This window comes from Gigantopelta aegis, chromosome 6 (assembly GCF_016097555.1).
Source record: "Gigantopelta aegis isolate Gae_Host chromosome 6, Gae_host_genome, whole genome shotgun sequence".
In the NCBI taxonomy this organism is placed as follows: Eukaryota; Metazoa; Mollusca; class Gastropoda; order Neomphalida; family Peltospiridae; genus Gigantopelta; species Gigantopelta aegis.
This window is the reverse complement of record NC_054704.1, coordinates 59,726,867-59,749,682: the sequence shown is the minus strand read 5'-3', so window position 1 is coordinate 59,749,682 and position 22,816 is coordinate 59,726,867. Positions and strand designations below refer to the sequence as shown.

The 22,816-nt window shown below is 33.4% G+C and overlaps 1 long non-coding RNA gene across 1 annotated transcript in view; it reads left to right on the top strand.

The window, feature by feature from the left end:
• Nucleotides 1-9,656: 9,656 nt before the first annotated feature.
• Nucleotides 9,657-22,816, top strand: part of LOC121374320 — a 116,468-nt gene continuing 103,308 nt past the window's right edge. Inside the window, exon 1 of the long non-coding RNA XR_005958226.1 lies at nucleotides 9,657-9,730. This is a non-coding gene — a long non-coding RNA (uncharacterized LOC121374320). The remainder of the gene's footprint in view (nucleotides 9,731-22,816) is intronic.

The following is a 22,816-nucleotide window of genomic DNA, read 5'->3' as shown; positions in this document are numbered from 1 at the left end:
CTTCAAAGTTTTCTTCACATTTTCCTGTTATTTTGAATTTCTAATGACTATATTTCATTAGAAGATGAAAATAAATACTAATAATAATGTTTACTGACAAATATAGAAGAAATAAAACATTTAAGTAAAATTCATAAATTTACACTTATTTGACCTTTGATCTTGACCTCCAACCTTATCCAGCAGCTGTGCAATGCAAGACTCACTTTTCTGAATGCACCTTAGTATGATCTATCCAAAAATACCAAGCAAACACGTGGTCATTTCATGCAGATAAATCACCCCTGACTCCTGTTCTAATAATAAGAAGAAGAAGAAGAAGTAGAAAATTCTTTAATTTCAGAGGGTAAACACATTCAGTACAAGGTGACTGGTCTCCCATGAGGCCCTCTCTAATCTATACATATTATACATACATACATTCAAAGAAACAACATCAACATACATGTAATAGCACATATTATGAATATTTAAATAATATTTAAATCAATTTGTTAAGAAACTTGAGTCCGTGATAACTCAATACATCATAATTATTTTAACAAACCCATCAAAATCAACAACAAAGGTATATTTTAAAACTGATTATTATTTGAATAGTGCTTAAAATAACTGGATTTGAATGAGGCAAGGGATTGAGAATATTTTATCTTTGAAGGTATTGTATTCCACAGTTTAGCTCCCCTGTATGGCGATAAAATCTGTTCTTGGTTTTAATTCATAAAGATGACTGTGTTGAGTTGACCTCAGATTTAAGGAGTGAATTTCTGAAGTTGTTTGAAAAATTGTTTCTAGATATGATGGAGTTAGTTTGTTGAGGGCTTTGTAGATAGACTGGCAGGTTCTAAAGTCAATTCTCTCTTTGATTTTAAGCCATTTGAGAGAGCTGATTATTTCTGCAGTGGACATTTCTTTGCTTTTTTCAGTAATAAGTCTTGCAGCTTGATTTTGGGGTTTTTGAAGTTTTTCTATAGAATGTTTTGAACAGGTTCCCCAGATTGTGGAGCAATAGTCTAAGTGAGGTAATATGTAAGAGCTGTATAATATTAATCTGGTCTTTTGGTCAAGATACTTTCTGTTTTGTCGAAAAATGTATAACAAATAAGAAGATTTTTTAATAGTTGTATTTATGTGGTTAGCCGATGTCAGTGTTGGGTCAATGTGTACACCAAGAAGTTTTTCAGAAGTGGAACATTGCACTGGTATGTGATCTACATATACAGTCAATGCTGTTGTGGTTTCTGCAATCGAGGTCAGTTTTTTAGAAGAACCAATAAGCATGATTTTAGTTTTATTTAAGTTAAGAGACATCTTATTATGGTTGCACCAAAGACTCACTTCATTCAAATCTAACTGGACATGTTTTTCTAACAGAGATATATCATCAGCTGCAGATGTGGAGCTTACATCATTGGCAAACAGATCCATGACACAATGCTTTGTATAGAGTGGCAGATCATTGATATATAATGCAAACAAAGTGGGTCAAGTGCTGATCCCTGTGGGATGCCATATGAGAGATTAAGAGGATCAGATCAGGCTTTGCCAAGAACAACAGTTTGTTTTCTACCTGAGAGATATGATTCAAACCATTTTAGAGATTTAGAATCAAAGTGATAGATGCCTAGTTTCTTTATGAGTATATCATGATCTATTATGTCAAATGCTTTTTTAAAATCAATGAATGTAGCTGAGATAAATTTATCATCATCTACTGACTTTTGCCAGTTATTAACAATTCTAAGTTAAGTTGTTTCACAGGAATGTTTGGTTCTAAATCCAGATTGGTATTCATAAAGGAGTTTGTATTCTTCAAAGAATTCAGACAATGCTTTATGCACATGTTTTTTTCATTATTTTAGACATTATTGGCAATATAGAAATTGGTCTAAAGTTTTCACACTTTTGTCTATCCCCAGTTTTAAATAATGGAGTTATTTTTGCATGTTTCCATTGCTCAGGAAATATCCCTGATGTTATGTAATGGAGGACGAGTAACAATACTTTATCGGCGTATAAAGGTAGTGTCGCACGAGACAAAGGCGAGGCGTTAGCCGAGCGTTTTCTCATGCGACACTACCTTTATACGCCGATAAAGTATTGTTACTCGTCCTCTAACTGTCTTAGAGCAGAGCCAAAATCGTTATGACTGCACGTACAGCAATACCGCTTATAAAGTGAATGTCTGAAGTACTTTATCGGGATATAAATGTACTTCACGTGACCAAATATGAAGCTCCCATTGGACTAGAAATTCAGCTGTGCTCTAAGCTGTTGTTGATAATGGTTACAAGTGATGGGGTTATAACAGCTGCAGCCAATTTAACAAAGTGTGGTCCTATGTAATCCAATCCCATTGATTTCTTTACATCACAGTTCTGCAGTTGTTCAAATACAAATGCACTTGAGACTAGTGGAATGGTGAATTTGACAGTACTTGGTATTTTACTATCAACAAAATCTAATAATTGTTTAAAGGTGTTGTTATTGGAAGGTGTAATGGTTGATTTTGCCTGTTCAATTATACTGATAAAATAATGATTAAAGTGATTACATATGTTTTGTTTGTTTATTACTTGGTGGTTGCTGTCATTCTTAATGGAGGCTATGGAAATGTTATCTTTGGGATTAAGATTTAAATGTGTTTTCTTTAACAGCATTTCGCAGGTAGTTTGTTTTAGCTTTGTCAATCAATGAGTTGACTATATTACGCCAATATTTGAATTGCCATTCTTTGTGGGGTTTTTTTGCAAAGGTCTCTCATTTTCATAGCACCTATAATTTGATCTATATGCCATGGTTTAAGTTTTGTATGCTTAATCCTATGTTCAGTGAGTGGGTGCATGGAGTATTCACTACTTCAGTTATATAGTCACAGAGAGTATGGAGAGCAGCATTGGGGTCAGATATACATGTATTACTTCCTGGTTCAAGAGTCATTTAAAAAGTGACTCTGGTCAAAATGCTTCAGGCATCGATATTGAAGCGTGATGTGATGATTCTTTTTAATAGGTGCAGCCTTTGATTTATAAACAATGTAGACAGGGAAGTGGTCACTTATTCCAAGTTTTGTTACAAAGCAGCGATTAACCTTTGCTTTGCTTGTAACTTAAACATGATCAGTAAGTGTTGAAGAATTGTCTGTAAGTCTTGTTGGCTCATTAATTACTTGCTCTAGATTATATGCTTTACAGGTGTTAATAAATTCAGAATGTTTTGATGTTAGCAGGTCTGTATTTAAATCACCCATTATAATCAGTTCTTTGTTAAGTGTGATAGCTTTTTCTATATTGGCATGAAATTGTTCAAACCATATAATCTTGGCATTTGGTGGTTGATAAAGAAAAGCCACAAGAATAGATTTAGATTTATATGGAAGTATTTCCAACCATATTACTTCAAGTTCATCGCTTTCTAAATCCACTCTTCTGTTGTAGGCAAGATGCATAGCTATATAAGCGATAACACCACTGCCATGTTTATTAGTTCTCTCTCGTCTTTCTGGTTTATGAAACCCATTGATATTGGCATTATGTTGTTTAGTTTGCTTTCTGTTAGACCTAGAATACTGACGTCTTGAGCAAGTAGACTAACTTGATAACATTTTGATCTTATACCTTGGATGTTAAGATGTGCTATTGTTAACCCTTTTTCAGATTCAAAACCAAAACATATAGTGTCGTCATTGTATTTCCAGGAAACATCAGGAATAACATTTATCTGAGAAAACTTAAATGGATCAGGCAAAAGAGTACATTTATCTCCTAGCTTTTCAGATGCATCATTTTCAATATATGAAATAATATGTAAATAATGAAGACACAAGTTAACATTCATAAAACCAACTGGTAATAAAAACATGAGAGGAGTATTTGTAACTCCTAAAGTCTCCTTGCTATTAATACAGTGTTTATCCAAGCTTTTCACTGGTATATCTACTGCAGGAGCAGTTTGTAGACATTTGTCTACAGTGACATGGGAATCTGTAGTGGACAAAAATATTTTACATTTGTTAACAGATTTCTCAGTACAACAATTTGCTTGATATTTATTAGGGGAATTATAATAGTTGCATTTCATCAGTAGTAGCAGAAATGATTGGTTGGACACTATTAAAACTATTTTTTATTGTGATAGGGTTAGCCCTATTTTGTTTAGTAACATGTTTCGTACATGAACAGTTTTGCATATTACTGTCACAATGTCCACACAAGCTATCCAACACAGAATACCTATTTGCCAGTGTAAGAACTATCTTATGGGTGCTCTGTTGACCCATCCTGGTGGTGGTGGAGGTGGTAGCCACTGGGGAAACCATGGTTGGTTGGGTCGTGGGCTGTACAGTCCGGTGTCAGGATGGAAATGATAAGGATGTCTGTCCTTGATACAGTGGCATGCGAGAAAGAAACATTGGTGCCAGTTGCGGTTGATTGATGAGTGGTGTCAATGGTACCATTTGTGGTCGACTGATGAGTGGTTTCACTAACTTTCTCCTCCCATATGTCCTCTCCTGTTGAAAATTAGCATGTTTTTTATGTAGTGGTAATCCCAGCATATCATGTACACTTCTCAGAATTGTGTTTGAAAGAATTATAATTCCTTCTCTGTTTAGATGAATATGGTCAAAGAACAAGTTTCTCTTTACGTCTCCATGTTGAGTAACAAACTGTTCATAGCTGTCAATAATCTCAACATGCATGGTGTCAGCAAGATGTTTCAATGATTCATTGATCTCTTCGATGTTGTTTGTTACTGACACATTTGTAGGACGTGGTAGTACTGTTGACAAACACACTTCACCATTTAGTTTGACTAAAGTTTGAGTTCTTTGTAGTAGATTTTCAAACTGTTCAATGATACTGTCTTTGCTGAATGATGAAATATCAATGGTACCAACATGTAAAACAATACTGTCATATTTGCCTTGTATATCAGTTTTATTGGTTTCTAAATACTTGTGTACACCAGCAATTTTGGCACCAGGCAGGGTTCACCCTGACATTAACATTTTGACTTGACATCATTCTTGCACTTGGATGTCTCACAGTGCTGCTGCCGATGATGAATACTTTTTTTTTGTCAGATTCGCGGTCAATGTTTTCATTTATTTCCTGGACATTGTTGATATTTTGATTTTCAATGTTTATTTTTGTCACTGTTTTAATATCGATGGAAATATGTTCATATGCACTGGTACAGTTATCAAATTTATTGGTTAGTTCATTTAAACATGACTTCATTTCATCCATTTTTGCTTCTGGTTCATTTGTTTTATTTGCACATGAAAAGCTGGTGAAATGTGTTTTGAGATTGTCAATTTTTGTTGAAATGCCTGATGAATATTCTGTTGTACTAATAAATTTAACAAAGCATGTTTTAATGTCATCAATTTTTGTTTCCAAATCAGTTGTCAGCTCATTTTTCTTAAGAATTGCTTTTACCATTTCATCTTTTTCTTCAGTAACTTTTAACTTTTTGTTTTTCAGAGCTTTCATCTTTGCATTTAGCAATAATAATTCTTCAGATTCTTTCTGTAGTTTTGATTTGGCCTCTTTGAGTTCATATGCACATTTTTTATTTTGTTTCATTGCATAACTCAATGATTGACTCAATTCTCTGTTGTTGAAATTTAATTTCTCAATTTCAGTTTTGTTATTTTGTTGCTCTTTTTGAGAGTTTATTGCACTGGCTTTTAACTCTTGTTTTAAACTAAAATTTTCTTCTGCAAGGTGAAGAATAGTGTCACAGAGTATCTTAACTTGGTCTGAGTGTTTTTGTTTCAGAAAGTATAATTCCTCCTTTGTTTTTATAAGTTCCTCTTCTGAGATCATGTAATTAGCCTGCTGAGACATAATTATTGTTTTAGGCATTGTTTGCTGAGATTCCAGGTCTTGGCCATGTGGTACCTCTACATCACTGATGCTGGTCTTATTTACACAAGATCCATGGCAGTTCTGTTGCATAAGACAGGCTTCTGTTTCAGTTCCCACATCTGTTATTGCTCCTGTCTGCTCTTTTTGTGGGGTAGATGTTAGCTGAATTTTATAAAAGTTTACAATCTTTAGCATGTTGGAAAAGTCCCCTATGAGCCATGAATGAAATCCATTTGAGTTGCCTTGAAGATGTAATATGGATGTAGATTCATATGTTGTAAGGGTTAGATTGTATACACTCCCATCATGATTATGAGTAAGTTTTAGCATTTTCCCATTTCCATTATTGACAAAATTGAATTTTCCATATTTTTCACAAATGATATCACAAACATTTTGTAGAATACCTGGGTTATGAAAGTGCACAGTAATACACCCACTGTTATGCTTTATTGTTACATCACCATTTGGCCAGAAATCACTGTACACAGAATCATTTTGAAATTCACAAGCAGGCAGGTTATCAGTTATGATTCTACTTGCAAAATCAATATTGGTAGATGTCTCATCAATGTCAGCCTGTGTAAAACCATTAAAGGAAGAGGATGTAGATGAAATTTGGTGAATGGAATTGTTATCACCTGAATAATTGTCATTACGTATATCAGAATCTGGCTCTGTAAGTTTGCCTCACAAGTCGGCCATGACAGTTTTGTTGTGAAAACAACATGTAACAATAAAATACTCACTGTAAGTTCTGTTCTAGAACAATGCTTGACATATTAACACAGAATCAAATACCTAAATATAACAATTTCCACAGAACAAGTTTTGTAAAGCAGGAACCACAAATGACTGGTGAATCTCCATATTTTACTGGAGCTCAAGCCAGCATGACTGGCAGCCAGTGAATACCATCATGTTGTTTCAGTATTGTATATCCATCACTGAGGGGTAGATGAACATGTGTGAACAGGCTATGCTGAGTCCACAACTCACATGATGACAATCCATGACCATGAATACAGAAATTCAATCTGGCAATAGCTATAGACAGAACAAGGCTGGTAACTGGACCACCTCCAGGTTCTTGATGTAACAGCTCTTCATCTAACTCCTCAATGGCTTTTTCAGCAACTGGGTTCTTGTTTTTGTTTTTGATGTGGCTAAACTCGAGGCAAATTCAGAGCTGTTTTAGTGTAGTGTAATCATTAAATGCCACAACTTCTGGTGCGGGATCAACTTGTATGACAGCAGGTGGACACTCCAATGAATATAAACCAATATACAGGCTTGCAAGTCCATCAAAGAGTGTTTCGTGCTTTTCATCAGATATTATACAGGCAGATGTGAATAATGATGTTGTTTCATGATATTTTATCCCCTGGTGTTTATTCTATATAATTTATTATATTTCAATAATTTAAACAAAATGGTGACTTGTTATTTTTGAAAGTGCAAACCTGAATTTGGGACTATCTAATAATAACCACGCAAGTAGAATTTTCATTTACTGACATAACTGTTTCAGCAAACACTCTGTGAAGAACGGATGTCAATGACAAACCAAAATCTCACATTTCGTGAGATTTGTAATGCAAACATACACTGAGCGACAAAAGAAACGCGAGGAAATTTAAATATCGTGTACATGTTGTCCTTAGCGAAAATTATAATCATAGCTATAAAATAAGACATAAACTCCCTTCTGCTAAGTATTTGTTGGGTTCAGTTAAAAACAAAAAGAAACAATTTCATATTCTTTTGCCTATTTCAAATTGCTCGATCAAACACATTTTGCACGTGACTTGTTTGTTAGAAATGGGTACCCATGCTTTTCATGCAATAAAGAATTACTCTTTTTTTTCTTGTATCCTCGTGTCAATAGAAGCTAGAACACTTGGATTTATTTTTGTAAATGCTCACTTAATCACTTTATTTAAATGTGCTTTAGTACAGCTGATAGGAATAGCGCATTCGGGTGCTTTGAAGCGTGCCAAGAGTTGCACAGCATCTTGGGGGTACACCAGTCTACCATTAACAGCCATCTCAGGAGTCATCAGCAAACAAACATTGTCGCAGATAGTCCAAAAGCCAGGTCGATTTATCTATGTCGGAGAGTCAGGAAGGTTTGAACATTGATTCTTATGTAAAAATATGTGTAGAGTTCATATCTTGAACTTGCCTAAACCTGTACGTTAATTGGGAATTTGCATACTTTTAATGATACATCAAAGTAAATTTGTGTTCGATCTGCTGCTACCCCAAAACAAGTCCCCCGGGACAGTGTTTTTTGTGATGCTTAATATCCAAACTTTCCATTTTGATTTGTTGTATTTTTATAATTGGTCAATTTGACCTACATTTTCAAGGTCAAACAAAAGTCATTGTTTCTGAATATATAATATGCTGTAAATGATACAAATCATTGGTTTCTTTTAATTCTTTCTAATAATATTGATCAATAATGTTCATATTATTACTTTGGTTTGTAGATATATCCATTACACATCTAGGAGGGGTGCTTCCTGATTGAAATTTCAGAAGCAGATCCATAATTTAACGAAAGAGGGATATATTTAGGAAAAGGTTAGTCCACATTTTGGGACATGGTTTGTTAGAAATGGGTACCCATGCTTACTGAGGTCTATATACAGGGTATGGTTTATGGTGAGGGTAGGTACCCATGCAAAGGTGACCTTTAAAGATAATTTTGGGGGTCATTTAAGTTCATTTAGGGTCAAATTAGGGAAAATTAAAGTAAAGTTTGTTTTATTTAATGACACCACTAGAGCACATTGATTTTTTTATATCATTCGGCTATTGGACGTCAAGTTTATTAATACCTTGAGGGTAGGGCTTTTTACAAATATGCTACATAAGGTTAACTCTTTATAGATATGATTACATTAGATAATTACAGTGTACATGCAAACTATGGGGAATCTTGATATTAAAATCAATTTATCTCGAAACAATGTGTTTACAAGTGTCTAAAACATGTCTTTTAAAACATTAATAGTAGCACTTTGCCAAAAGTGTGTACCCATGATTATTGAGATCTGTGCAGGGTAAAGTTTATGGTGATGGTAGGTACCCACACTAAATTGACCTTTATTGATATCTATATAGAACATGGTTTATGGTAAAAGTAAGTACTCATGCAATTTTGACCTTAGGGTGTCATTTTAGAAGCTAGTTAGGGTCAAAATCGAGGGTTTTTTTTTTAAATATGTAAGTCTAGGTTCTATCCTGAAAGTTCTATTAAAGGTTTACTTTTGATTATTAAATGTATCTAATTGGTCAGCATAATTTGCATGTTAACTGGGAAATCTGGAATGAAAAATGCATTTATTTTACAATAATATTAATTTTGTGCGATACATTCTCCTAGATACTAAGTAAAGATAACTGGCTCTACAATGCATATAAACGGACAGGCTATTATAATGTGCATTGGTATAGCAGTTATAAAAATAAACCTGTATATATTAGCTGGAAATGTGCATGTTTTAAAGGTATGTCAAAATTGTTTCCTCTGTCAGCTGCTTCCCAAAGACAAAGAAGTACTGACTAAACTGATTTTCTGAACCTGAATAAAGTAAAATGATATTTTTAAGTAAACTAATTGTTCCAAAGATCTTTATGAATAAGGTTATTGGAATTATTGCTTAATACTTAAAAACTCCTTTGACCCTTAACTTGCGAGTAGTATAATTCTACTCCCATGCAGCAGATGTAGACTGAGTTGTCTACCCCTTGACCACAAATGTTAAAAACATTTTCCAGTGAACACATGGTTAAATTGTAAAATACTTTTATCAGTATCTTATAGCCTGTCTGTAGTGGTATCCCAAGTAAGTACAGAATGGAAATTAATTAAGAAAGTGTGATTTAAAAGATATGTTCAGAGACAAGATAAAGAACATACAAATTGAACTAATATATAAACTATTTAAGTGCAGGTATGTTTTCCATTTTGTTTCTCTTAAAGGGACATTCCTGAGTTTGCTGCAATTTATAAGATGTTATCGATTAACAGAGACTTTTTAACGATTGTAATTACATATCAAATATATTTCCCTGCATAAAATATTAGTGGCCGTATATTAAACGTGTTTCTGATCGTCCTAATATTTGTACTAGGTTAAATTTCATTTTATTTCCTATAAACTTTTTTTTTCATACGTACAAAATTATTTGCAGACAACATCCAGTTTGGACTTCTTACAAATATTAAGATGACCAGAAACAAATTGAATATACAGACACTGATATTCTAAACAAGAAAATATATTTAATATACAAGTTTAATTGTGGAAATATTTTAGTCGGAAACATCTTACAATGCAGCAAACTCAGGAATGTCCCTTTAAGCATTTATGCATAATAAAAATTATACAGTAATATGTGAACCATTGGAGTTTAAAACTTCCAATTCTAGAATGCTTGTTGAATGCAAAATGTATACAAAAGATCCCTTGAATGTGTTAGAATTATTAAATGTTTAGCTTCTAATAGCTGATAATTAATTAATCAATGTGCTCTAATGGTGTTGTTACAAACATAGCCTTTCCCAGCAGTGAATGTTGTTTTCTTACAATGATACATGTGTATGTACTGTAATTCTATGTATTTCTCGACTGATTGTTTGCATTAAATCAGGTTGCACTGTAAGGAACAACACTTTCAATTATGTTGGCACATCATATTAGAATACAGAAGATCCTGATAGTCATGAAAACACCCAATTGGACACTTTTTAAAAAATACTTTTTTTTGGGTATAGGTTGCATACTGCATAGTACCAAAGAAGAGAGTTCCGTGTCAAAGTTCAGGGTGCACTGTCAGATAATTATGGAGTAAAAGCAGCTGTGGGTGTGATTGGTGACATTGATTATTTGTGCAAATACCATTATCCATTGACAGTAAATAAATACACTTTTATTTGTTATACAGTTGTTATGCAGTATATACCAGAGGTTGAAACTAATGTGGGGTACCTTCAAAAATGGAACTGCAATTTTCAACAATTTAAAGACATTAATTAAATCTCTTAAATGGTATGTGACACCCGATTTTCTTGCAGGTAGATTAGATGTGAGGTGCCACACTTTTTATTGCTGTACTTCCTGAGTGTGTTGATACGCTGCTTATATATCAGTTTTATTAGTAAACATTAACATTATCGGCAATAGGAATTGATTTGGTCTATTAGAACCTATTAGTATTAGAGTAACAAATCTTTGGTTTCCAGTGTAAAAAAACAAAATGGATGCAAAATGATGAACTTTTGTTTTCCAATGTTTACACTTTATATCTTGAATAAAATTTATATCGGTTGGTTTATTGATGTCATGGATGGGTTAAAGATTACTGGTGGCCAACTATTTGTTAATGAAATATTGCATGTGACAGCAAATCGAAAGAAGTGACTTGTAGATGTTTCTTTTGTTTTACTACGATGTTGATGGTAGTAGTGTTGTAGATTTTTTTTTTTTTTTTTTTTTTGTGAGACCACTTGCCATCGGGATCACACAAAGTACCTTTTAGTGGCCAGAATCCAAGAAACACTGGCTCTTGACAAACACAGAAAGCTGTGATTCGTGCAATGCTATCATAAACTTTTCATCCCTATAGGGATGTAGGCCGTTACAAAAATCACTATGATACCGACAACCCCTCAGGCTTATGAAGTATATAGAACAAGAAAATTTAAGTCAACTTTCCAAAAGAGTCATATGTACACGAATTACCCCCCAGAGCCTATACTATAATAGTTAATGATGATGATTTGCATGGAACACTATAAGCTTTGTTACAGTTTTATTCCATTTAAAAAAAAAAATATAGTTTTGTTTCATGATACCACTAGAGCACACTGATTTATTAATAATCAGCTATTGGATGTCATATATTTGGTAATTGTGACATATAGTCTTAAAGAGAAAACACTTTTCTTTTAGTAGCAAGGGAACTTTTTATATGCACCATCCCACAGACAGGATAACACATACCGTGGCTTTTGATATGCCAGTCATGTTGCACTGGCTGGCATTTAAACAACAAAAAGTGGTTATTGGAATTATTGCTTAATACTTAAAAACTCCTTTGACCCTTAACTTGCGAGTAGTATAATTCTACTCCCATGCAGCAGATGTAGAATGAGTTGTCTACCCCTTGACCACAAATGTTAAAAACATTTTCCAGTGAACACATGGTTAAATTGTAAAATACTTTTATCAGTATCTTATAGCCTGTCTGTAGTGGTATCCCATGTAAGTACAGAATGGAAATTAATTAAGAAAGTGTGATTTAAAAAATATGTTCACAGACAAGATAAAGAACATACAAATTGAACTAATATATAAACTATTTAAGTGCAGGTATGTTTTCCATTTTGTTTCTCTTAAAGGGACATTCCTGAGTTTGCTGCAATTTTTAAGATGTTATTGATTAACAGAGACTTTTTAACGATTGTAATTACATATCAAATATATTTCCCTGCATAAAATATTAGTGGCCATATATTAAACGTGTTTCTGATCGTCCTAATATTTGTACTAGGTTAAATTTCATTTTATTTCCTAAAAACATTTTTTTCATACGTACAAAATTATTTGCAGACAACATCTGGTTTGGACTTCTTACAAATATTAAGACGACCAGAAACAAATTGAATATACAGACACTGATATTCTAAACAAGAAAATATATTTAATATACAAGTTTAATCGTGGAAATATTTTAGTCGGAAACATCTTACAATTCAGCAAACTCAGGAATGTCCATTTAAGCATTTATGCATAATAAATGTTATACAGTAATATGTAAACCATTGGAGTTTAAAACTTCCAATTCTAGAATGCTTGTTGAATGCAAAATGTATACAAAAGAATCCCTTGAATGTGTTAGAATTATCAAATGTTTAGCTTCTAATAGCTGATAATTAATTAATCAATGTGCTCTAATGGTGTTGTTACAAACATAGCCTTTCCCAGCAGTGAATGTTGTTTTCTTACAATGATACATGTGTATGTACTGTAATTTTATGTATTTCTCGACTGATTGTTTTTTAAATTGCACTTCAGAATAGTTTTTTTATTTCCATAATACTTTTATATCAAATCAAACTGAAATTATTTACAAATTTACAATGTTCATGGAGCTGGGAATTAAGGACTATAAAAACATACACACATACATACTGACATATATATTGACATACAGACAGACAAACACACACATATACACACAGATATATAAAACATACACATATTATACATGTCTACGCAAACCTATCCCAATTAATCATTTAAATGTTTGTACATTATATTGTATTGATGGTTTAGGAAAACTAAAAGATGTATCAGATAGTGGTTTAAAAGTAGTAATGATATAGACTGTGCTTTCGTCACATCTGTATACATGTGTTAACATGTTTGGTCTCATCCTGATACAAGTACAGACAGAGTATTGGACATCTGACATGAAAACATTCTTTGTGTCAGTTTGTCAGTTGATACCTCGCCTTTGTGCTCACCGATAAGATGAAGGCTTGTCATAATGAGTGGTAAACGGTGAATTTCATGGGCTATTTAGCCTCCGCACAGACTACGTTTTATAGGACAATGATGTGATCATATTATTACATTACTTAAGAAGGTACATGTTTAACATAACTGCCTACTTTGAATAAGCAGCCTCCTTTTTTGAAATTTACTGAACAGCGTGACTTGAATGTATATTGAGTGTGAAACAAGTTCTGTACCTGTTTATTGGTAATGTCAGCATGTAGGCTGTCAACAGCTAACATTGATGTCATCTTCTTTGTTAGCATGATCAGTCTGTGCCAGACTGATTTTATTATTCTACATGTAAAGATATGAATGTGATCTAAACCTATTATTAAAGTTATGTTGGGGTTTTTTAAATAGCAAAGTGAAGATTACAATACGTGTATATGGTGTTTTAGTGTACATGTATAAACACAATTTTGTTATTATAGCAAATTCAATTTTTATTTTTATTTTAAATAGCTAGATTAAGTAGAATGCTCTAAAAGCTATTAAATAAGTATAATTAAGTTATTACTGATTATTATTATTATTACTTAGAATTTTGGGTTATAATGTATTCTTCATTCATATTAAATTCTTGTAAAATAAATGATTTAAGAAAATGCTGTCTATAAAACATGTGCTGTGCCAAGAACCCAACCAAGTGTTGTTGCTTTATAAAACTTTATAAAATTTGAAAGGACTCGTCTTAAGACCTTTCAGCTTCCTCTTTGTTATCCCTTACATTTGACCTGTTGCCCAGTTTGTTGCAGAATGTATATTTAAGTTGTTACTGGGCTGTTGAGTGTACTGCTCGTTTGTCACCTGTTACAGGTATGATAGCTTCTGTGATTCATGTTTGAAATAGACAAAGTGTCCTATAGTCAGTCTTTAACCGTATTCTTGGGCTGGGATTTAGCTCAGTCAGTCGAATGCTCACCTGAGATGCTTGCGCCATAGGATCAAACCACCTTGGTGTATCCATTCAACTGATTTGGGTTTTTCTCATTCCAACAAGTACACCACAACTGGTCAAAGCCATGGTATGTGCTTTCCTGTCTGTGGGGAAGTGCATATAAAAGATCCCTTTCTGCTAATGGAAAAATGTAGCGTGTTTCCTCTGGTGATTATATATATGTGTCAGGATTATCAAATGTATGACATCCAATATGGCTTTTTTTACAAAAACTTATGACTCTTTTTCTTTTGCCAACAAAGGGTGGTTACAGACACTACACTGGTACTATAACACCATGACAAAATATTTTTAAAAAACTACAAAAACACATACTAAATGAATGTTTATTTACTTCTTTTAATCTATTCCAACAAATTAATGGTGTAATAATTTTTGTAAAACTTAAATATTTTATCTTTGCCATAAATTTACTATTATGGTATGCCATATCCATAAAATGTTTCACACTTCATTTCTGTTTGTATTAACAGTTCATGGTATAGGTAGATCTGACTAAAGTTTATTTCAATACAACTATGCCCATTTCACTATTGGAAAATGTACCAATGGGGATTATAATTCCAAGCTTATAACAGTAGCTTCTTTCTTTTTCACCTTAAGGTTATGGACACTACAATCTTATATAACAAAACATAAATGCACTTCATCCATCGAATATTATACTATTTATTTGCCAGGATGTCAATTGTGAACATAATATTTATTTTATCTAAAATTTAACTGAATATTAAAGAACCATGTATGTTTTTATACATCACATCACTAATAAATATGAATGTAAGAGATAAAATAAAACTGCCAGTTGTGCTGAGATATATCTTAAATGGACAGACCCTAGTTTCATCCCATGAAAATTAACACTAAGTTTAGTTAATCTACAAACATGTAACAATAAAGTTACAATTGAGTGAAACATGAGTCTGTGACTTTGAAATGGTGAAATACTCTCTAAAAATAGACTAAAACTCGACTCCATAACTGCTAGTTAACAGACACATGTGCATTTTTAAAAATATCAGAAATGCATTTTGTGATATTAAAAACATCGGGATGACCAAAAACACTTCTAATGTATGGAAATTGATAATCTAAACCATAAAATCTAAGTAATGTGTGATTTCAGTTATCAACAATGGTTATAGTAGTAAAAAATATACATTAGTGTTTAAAAACTAGGGTATGTCTCTTTAAAATTATAAAATGTTCAACTATTTGTAATAGGGTTATTTTAAAGACACAATATACTGATTTACACTCAATTTAGACAGGCAAAGAACCTGAAATAGTTACTTATTAGTAAAAAAAAAGAAAGAAAGAAATGTTTTATTTAACGATGCACTCAACACATTTTATTTACGGTTATATGGCGTCAGACATATGGTTAAGGACCACACAGAGTTTGAGAGGAAACCCGCTGTCGCCACTACATGGGCTACTCTTTCCGATTAGCAGCAAGGGATCTTTTATTTGCGCTTCCTACAGGCAGAATAGCACAAACCATGGCCTTTGTTGAAACAGTTATGGATCACTGGTCGGTGCAAGTGGTTTACACCTACCACATTGAGCCTTGCGGAGCACTCACTCAGGGTTTGGAGTCGGTATCTGGATTAAAAATCCCATGCCTCGACTGGGATCCAAACCCAGTACCTACCAGCCTGTAGACCGATGGTCTAACCATGACGCCACCGAGGCCGGTACTTATTAGTAAAGTCAGTAATATTTGGTTGTGGACAATACCAAACAAAACCTGGGTTTTAGATATAAAATCATAATGTACATACACAGTATGTAAACATATACACTGTCAAAAAAGTATTACTGTGCATTCTTTAGCTCAAAAATGTTCATGAAATATAGTCAGAAAATAAATGGTAACTTTGTTAACACCAAGTAAACAGTAACCTTGTTAAAACCAACTAATTATAAATTTTAACAAAATCATTCAACTTTGAATATAACTATAAAAGGTTTGAAACAAACAAATAACATTTCCCATATTTAAAAAATACAGTTTTAAAATGTGTGAGATGATTATTAATGGTTTCCATTTCATCAGCTGCAAATCTACTGTTCATGGCCAGTTGTGACATTTGGTAGTGTCCATAACCAATCAACTGTACATATTTATTTTCAAAATACATGTATTAACATTTCAGATGTGAGTATCAAGATTGCTACTTGTATTATGTTTCAGTGTAACTTAATTTGTTTACTATATATGACATGTTTGTAAAAGTTAATTTTATGAAAGATTTTACAACAAAATGGGTTTTTTTAATTTCACCTTAAACTCTAAAAGAAAATTAAAATAGAACTCTATAACAACAAAAAGTACCCTAATTTAATCCACTAATTGACTCAGTGTGCAATTTTTATTCAAATGAGATACCTAAAATACTCTACACAGTTAGGTATGACCCATATGCATCAACACAAAACAAACAGTGATGTGTTGGGCTACAATATTATATTGTAGGATAGCCTAACATACTGAATCATGATTTGGTCCCTTTATTGTAAAACCCCCAAATAGCCGATGATTAATTAATCAATGTTCTCTGGCGGTGTCATTAAACAAAACAAACTTTTTAACCATGTTCTTCTTTTCAATGTTTTCCTCTTCAAATGTTGTGATCCTTCCTAAAACATTTTTTTTTTTTATTAATTTGAAATATATTTCTTATGGGAATTTTTATTTATTTTATGTATCTCTTTCAAACATGGTCATCTGGTAGGTGTCAGTGTTTTCTTTATCAGTTTCCTTCATGTGTCCAGATAACTGTGTTTTAACTGACCACTTTCAACATATTGTTCTAGGCAAATTGATGCCATTTCCTGTTTTGGAATTCTTTTCAGGACTGTTTTGCATATTTTTTTAAAATTGCAAATATCATTATTTACAGTTGTGGATCTCCACGGTGCTAATTAGCATGTGAAAAAGTACTAACAGATCAAACTTTTTGAGGAAATATGAAAATATATTATGTACATGCGCATGTAGCCTACATAATAAAAAGAGCTAACTAACAAGTTCACAAAGTCTTCAGCTAATGTTTATATACACACAGCGATGTTTCACTAAACTGACATTGTTAACAAGTGTTCATTTAATAGTTTCCATTATGAAAGACAAAGGATGGGAAAGAATAGAATACTTGTATTTAAACAGAGCCATTTCAATGGGGTTTTTTTAAATAATTAATTTACAAATGTCAGTAAAACATGGATGGTATATAATAATTTTATAGTTAGCAGTTTACTAAGACATCCATCATTGATCAGTTGTACCAAAGAATACTGGTATTGAGTTGGTTGTTTATAATTCTGTTAGCTTTTTTTTTTTTTTTTTAAGTGATTTTTATATGCCCATCTATGATGGGTTGTATTATGGTATGGCATTGTCCATCCATCCATCCATCCATCCATCCATCCGTCCATTAACTTTTTCTTGTCCGGACCATATCTTGCATACATCAGGACCATCAAACCTCACATGTAGGAACAACTTGGGATGGTGGTGTGTCACATACAATTACTAGGTCACTGTGATACAAATAAATCAAATCATTAATTTGCCTATATTCTATACCCTTAACATATTAATTAATATCTATGGTTTTCCATCAAACTCCTAATGGGCATATCATGTACCTCACCGGTATTGTGGCAATAAAGAAGTGTATCATAAAATGTTGTTTGAGTTAAAGTGATATATTGTTCCTGACCAAATAGATACAAGCTGGTGAGATATTTGAGAGGAATTGTTTTTCATCTGTACATTCCATGCTGATACAGATATATCCTCTTGAGAGCATGATAAATAAGTTCGAAACTAATTGGACACCACATGTGTATTTCATTGTTTAAGTAACTGGATGCATTAATATAATCATTTCAGGCTGGGACCCCTTTTCTTATCTTTATTTCCCATGACCCTAGAAGATCAAGATGGATTCATGTATGATATTCCAGTATTTAGTCAACAATTAAACATTGTGATAACAGAGCTTCAACAATGAATTAGCCTATTTGGATGTAAAGCCAAACCTGTTTAACATTATGACAGAAAGATAAATTTAATCACAGTCTAGAAATTAATTTCAACAGCAATTTTGGTGTTTCACATTAATCTTGTCCATGAATTATTCTTTCACTTTTGAAATGACTAACAGTCTGTTAATTAATGGTTGGGTGTACATGTAAGTACTCTTTATGTACATATTGCATCATAAAGATATAATAGTTGTTGCAGTGCAGAATGTAATTTTAAAGTTGTGTAGACAGCTGATTTAACCTGATTTGACTGGACCCAGAACATGACTGGACTGAGGGTGTGAGAACAGATACGCCTGTAACATCTGCCACTCAGACAATAGCCATGTTTGTAGATTACTGTCTAACAGGTGCCATTTTCTGTAATAAGTATTTTCACATTACTTTTGTTTTCAACTCCCTCCTTAGTGCATCTCTGTTTGCAATTTTCTATATTCACAACTTACTAACATAGAGTGTGCAGAAGTAAACATTTGATTTGTTTTCTTCTATAATTTAAGTTAGGTATTGTGGGACAGTATTTCCTATTAAATAAAAGTTAAAGCTAGTAGAAGGAAACGCAACCCCAAAACCCCCACTTTTTTTTCAATATTTTTTAAATTTTTTTTTCAAAAGGCTATTTTATTTTTATATTCCCATTAATATCACTATAAAAACCCCTTCACAGACACACCGATACTTTCATATTCATTCATATCACTGTTCTCACTACACTAATACTGTATGCATTTCTAAATAACACTCAACTGACCAAAGTTTAGATTCTGTAGATTTAGCTTAATAAAATGTTGTGGTAATGAATTACTTCCTGGTAACCTGAACGACTGTTCTGGACTTGTTTTGATGCCTGCTGTGGTTTGTACTGTCCTGTCTATAGGAAAGTGCATATAAAAGATCCATTGTTGCTTGTATATTGTTAGGTGTATAACCTAATTGCCAGCAGCTGGTTTCCTCTCTTTTTCCATATCTACTAAATGTCAACATTGTTTAATAATAATATCCATCCATTCATTCATCTATTTATTCATTCTCTTTTTTTGTTTAACTCATATTCATAGAGCTGCCAAAAAAGAAAAGAAAAAAAGAAGAGAAGTATAAATAACGAACAAAAACACCTGCATGAATCTATTAAAATATTTCCTTGTTTATACATGCATGAACTTCAGAGGTGAAGACCTACCATTGTTAGTATTGTGCACTGATTGAAGCCCCTATTGTGCACTGTTCACCGTATCGACCAATATCCGGGAATACCTGGGTGTTTTCCGAGAAACATATAGTCAAGATGTTAATATTTTTCTTGGAAGCTACTTTCCCTTTCCTGATATTTAAAGATTTTAGGAAATAAGTGCCAAGAGTATCTGAATATTCATATTACAGATAAGGATCAAAGATTGGATTTTTTTATTTTTTTATTACTAATTATAATATGAGTTTTTTACGTTGTGAGATTTATGTTGTGTACTTATTTGTCTTGTACAATCAGTTCATGTTAAATCTGCTGTCAGTGAATTTGTCCTGTGACTCAAGATGCCACTCCTGCTTCACGCGTTAACCTGCTGCTGTGTTGCATAATGTTCTTCACCATGCATGTTTGACACACAACTTGCAGAACAGCGGGTTATGTAGTGCATCAAATTGGTATTGATTAACTCCGCAGTGCATCTGTTACCAAAATACGTAATAACATTTTGGCACTGTAGATTTGTTTTAACTTGCAAACATATATTATTACATACATATGACATTGTAAAAGTATTGTGGTATTATGACAGAGGCAATATTTATATCAAATTTGAATATTGTAATTTTTAAACCGCCCAGATGTCTTAAAAGAGATAAAAACCTCTGAATTGTGTAGTAACCCAGTTGGCCTTCTTTTGAGTAACTTCACATGTGTAGTGACTGATAACGGTCCACAGCCACCGTGGCCGCTGTTTGCAGTGGGAGTGTCTGGAATCCAGTCAGACACTCCCAGTCCACAGGTCAGAAACAAGTCCTCAGTACACCCTGTAACACACTGTGTCACACACAATATCGGAACTGGTCACGCTAGCTCAAACTGAATGGATGTGGAAAAGTATCGTATATAGACCACCTAGTAGCTCGAGAATGCATCAGGATCAGTTTAGAACCTAGTCGGAGCATAGTGACTTGAATTATATATTAATTCATAGTGGGGGGTTGGCAGTATAGTCTTTAATTACTGTATTTCAGTTTTTTGCTTGGGAAAATAGGAAAATGTTGATAATCTAGCATTGTTTTAATCAGTGGCTACATAAATGATGACAAGTGGTCTAGAGAACAAAAGGAACCAAAAAAAACCCAAAAACCCAACATTTTGTTATCCATACAATATGGGCTATTCTGATTTGTAGTAAGAAGTCTTTTATGCATTTCCCCAAAGATAGAGCAGCTCTCTTAGGATCAATCCCCATTAGTGGACATGTTGGGTAATTTCTCATTCCAACCAGTGCTAAACAACGCGTGTTAGAAAGGCCATGGTTTTGTACTATCCTGTCTTGAGATGCTGTATGTAAAAGATACCTTGCTGTTAATCGGAAACAGTATCCCAGCGGGTTTGTTATCTCCTTAACCATATGTCCAAATATAGTGTCCATTCTTCTCCAAAGACAGGTAAGCATATACCATGACCTTTAATATGTCCAGGAGAAAAGAAAAAGAATATCAGCATATTTTTTTTTTTTAAACTCTCATTATCATATCTTGCCCTTTAAGGGAGTTGTCACTTTGGCTCCCCATCACTCTTGAGAGTTGAGACTAGTTCAAGGACAGTACATTTTAGTACTACAAAAGGATCAGATATGTTGTTAACATGGTAATATCTTAAATGGCTCCCCTTAATCTGTTAGGAGATCAGTTAATCACTCCCCCTCCATTTTTTTCACTGTGAGGTTTGCATTATTTGGTCTTTAACATAGAGTTGCTTTCCTGTCCATGGGATGGTACATATAAAAGATCCCTTTGTCTAGATGGTGAGACAGGGTTTTATCACCTATGTTTCTAGACTCTGATAATCGGCACCATTCCCCACCATTCCTCAAAAGTTATGTTGTTTTTTATTCCAAATTTTGGAGTAAAACATTCCCAATCAATGTAAATAATTCTCAGTTTTTATTATTATATAAAGGCATATTTTGAAAACAATACATAAGACTAGATATTAATTTGAATAAATACAAGTATATGTATAGTATTAGTCTTTTTGATTCTAAAAAGGCTTACTAAGATGTTTTTTAAATGAAACTAAAAATTCAATTTTTTTTGTAAAACAACACTAAAATTCAAAGCCATGGATGTCAAGTCAAATTTTAGAGAGAGAAAAACTGCTGACACACTAGTCATGGGGTACTGATTTGAATGGGGGAAAAAAAACCCAGGTCTACTAAATGAAATTTATTTTTGCGCTTATATCCAATTAAGGTTAAAGCATGCTGTCCTGGGCACATGTCTGAGCTATCTGTACTGTGTGGTTCATCAGAGAGAAGTTGGTTTAGTGGCCTTAAACTCCCCATTGAGTCATTAAACCCACTCTGAATTGTATTTGATCTTGCACATCTGAAGAAAGATTGTACAGAAAGAAAGAAAGAAATGTTTTATTTAACGACACACTCAACACATTTTATTTAGGGTTATATGGCATCAGACATATGGTTAAGGACCACACAGATTTTTGAGAGGAAACCCGTTGTCGCCACTACATGGGCTACTCTTTCCGATTAGCAGCAAGGGATCTTTTATTTGCGTTTCCCACAGGCAGGATAGCACAAACAATGGCCTTTGTTGAACCAGTTATGGATCATTGGTCGGTGCAAGTGGTTTACACCTACACATTGAGCCTTGCGGAGCACTCACTCGGGGTTTGGAATCAGTATCTGGATTAAAAATTACATGCCTCGACTGGGATCCGAACCCAGTACCTACCAGCCTGTAGACCGATGACCTAACCACGCTGACACCGAGGCTGGTAAAGATCGTACAGATGCTGTTGTGTACAAACAATTTTTCATGGAAATTCAAGACGTACTGTGATTACATTCCTGTTTATACAGACATATCACGGGATGGGAATTCTGTGGTTTGTGCTACAGTTTTTCCATTGGACACAATACTTTCCATGTGACTGCCCATTCGGCATCAATTTTTAGTGCTGAAGTTTGGGCAGCCATTAAAGCCTTAGAAAAAATCAAGGATTCTGGTGCATCCAAATTTATTATTTTCACAGATTCACTTTTGTGTCTTTAAGCTTTACGCAATATCAAGTGGGAACATCCCTTAATTATAATGGTGATACGAAAGTGTGTCTTTTTATCCATTGCCAATAAAGATAT